The following is a 2500-nucleotide window of genomic DNA, read 5'->3' on the forward strand; positions in this document are numbered from 1 at the left end:
TGCATATCTTCTACTTTGCCTCCCCACTCCCCCAAAAAAGTCCTCTTCCTACCATGAGGATGGCGACATCAGGTAGCTTGGACCACACACGTTCCGCTCCTTCTTTGGAATGCCTCGTCCTTGGACACTGTCTGTTTTTTTTTTTTTTTTTTTTTTTTTTCCTTCAGTCAGTCAGTGAAAGTAAGGAAGCCAACCACAGTGAACAGTGTGAACATGGAATACTTTGTAGAAGTCTAGGTTCCTACCGAGTACACTCTTTCCCTAAAGCACAAGATCTATCTAGGCATGGAACCAAACACGCTCAGTCTCTCCTCCGTAAAAGGTCCAAAGCAGGGAGACCCTTAGACTTGTGGAGCCATGAACATTTCAGTATTTTATCTTATGTGGAGGTGATGTAGACACTCGCTGAGATTTCACCCTGCCAATGGCACTTAGCCAACCTCTAAGCCTAGAGATGACCAGAGATGTTGGAAAGTCTTGAAGTCGGCCTATGGAAAACAATGATTGGGGGGAGAGTTCCCCTTAAACATTCTTATCTCGTTAACACCTATGCCCTCTATTCGTTATGAGCAGTCCTACTTAGATGATTCGTGAACATTTCATGAGACATGAGGGCGGTTCAGTTCGTCATGATGTCTACACCTCCCGCCCGCCTCCCCTTTCACGTGAGAGATTTTCTTCCTGATTTCAGAGGGGAGAAGTAAAAGAGAGTCAGAGTGTCCCTCTCGTGGTGTTGTCAGGCTAATTCCAAAACTTCTCTATGCCACGGAGGCACGTTTGGGGGCGGCCTACTCAGGGCCCCAAGACTTTCAAAGTCAAACTCAAGGAGGACGTAAATGTACTTCATGCCACCGAACCCGAACCCGAACCGGTGAACCCGATGGCTTACTAGGAGATGACGTGTCATTGGCCCACCTATTTAAGACACGGAACCAGACACCCTCTCCTCGATGACTCGGAGTAAGTGAGTTCCTGGGGGTGGGGTGGGGTGGGGTGGGGTGGGGTGGGGTGGGGTGGGGAGGGTGTCTGTCGGAGAGGGTCCTCTGCTCCAGGTGGGTCCATAAGCACTGCACATGACAGTAGGTGTACATGGTGTTCTTGGGAAGGAAAGGCAGGGAGAATTTTATTTTGCAAAGCTTATCTTCTCACAGCATTTACACTATGAACGATGATGCAACTTCACTGGGGGCGTGCGGGGGCAGTGAAGGTCAGGGAGCCTGGCAACATAGAAGAGCCACGGAGGCTGGCTGTGTGTGACCCCAAGGATGTCCGGCGACTCCTCTCACTTGGGGTGGGGGGTGGGGGGCGGGGGTGGAAGCGGGGGGCGAGATTCCTGTGTGTCTGTCTGCATTCATCAGTCGTGGGAGAGGAAAAACGACGTTCCCTCGACGATCCTTCTGAGTTCTTGCCTGAGAGGCCCCTGTCCCCAAAAGACAGCTCGAGAAGAGAGCGACCCACGGCTGAGGAACGCGTGCACCGTGACCCCCACGCAGGAGAAGCCCAAGCCAGGAATCACTCGAAAGGGCGGGCTCTGAGCTTGAGCTTCTTCTCGAGGAAGACCTTGGTCCTCCTTTCAGGTCAGGAAGAAGAGGGAGAGGCAGAGCGGCAGAGCGTCCTCGTCGCCCACCCGTCGTTTCTGAAGCGCCTTCAATTCGAACTCATCTGTGTGCCAAAGCGGTCCATTTCGGGGTGCCCTATTCCGGTTCCCTCCCCGCACGGAGAAACATGTTCTGTCCCGATTCACTGAAATGCTCCCAAAGGGCCTTGGTGTGAGGCAGTGGACCTATGCCCATCCTGCCTCCCCTTCAAATCATGTCTACCGATACAGAAGAAGAGACACCACCCCCACCCACCATGGCCTGCCAAAGGCAGTGCAGCAGCTATCCCTGTGGGAGTGGGATCCGGTAGCACGCGAACATCAGTCCAACATCCCTTCCATCTCCATGAGTTCTCATGGAAAGTGAGGATGCCCCATGACCGGGGATGGGGGGGAGTGGGGATGGGTGAGGGAGAGGGAGACAGAAAATGAGGAAGGGAGAAAGTGGAGGAGAGGCCAGGAGAGGGAGAGAGAGGAAAAAGAGAGAGGGAGGGAGGGAGGGAGGGAGGGAGGGAGGCAGAGAGAGACAGGGAGGCAGAGAGAGACAGGGAGGGAGAGACAGGGAGGGACAGGGAGGGAGAGACGGGGGGGGGGGGGGTGGAGAGAGACAGAGACAGAGAGACAGACAGAGAGAGACGAGAGGCAGAGAGACAGAGAGGGAGACAGAGAGAAAGAAAGAGAGGAGGCGGGAAGAAAGAGATAAAGTGGGGGAGGAAGAGCAGGGGTGGGGGAGAGCGCGAGAGCGAGAGCGAGGGCGAGAGCGAGAGCGAGGGCGAGAGCGAGAGCGAGAGCGAGGGCGAGAGCGAGAGCGAGCGCGCGCGCGCGCGCGCGAGAGAGAGAGAGAGAGAGAGAGAGAGAGAGAGCAAGAGACAGAGAGAGAGAGAGAGAGAGAGAGAGAGAGAG

This window comes from Tursiops truncatus, chromosome 21 (assembly GCF_011762595.2).
Source record: "Tursiops truncatus isolate mTurTru1 chromosome 21, mTurTru1.mat.Y, whole genome shotgun sequence".
In the NCBI taxonomy this organism is placed as follows: domain Eukaryota; kingdom Metazoa; phylum Chordata; class Mammalia; order Artiodactyla; family Delphinidae; genus Tursiops; species Tursiops truncatus.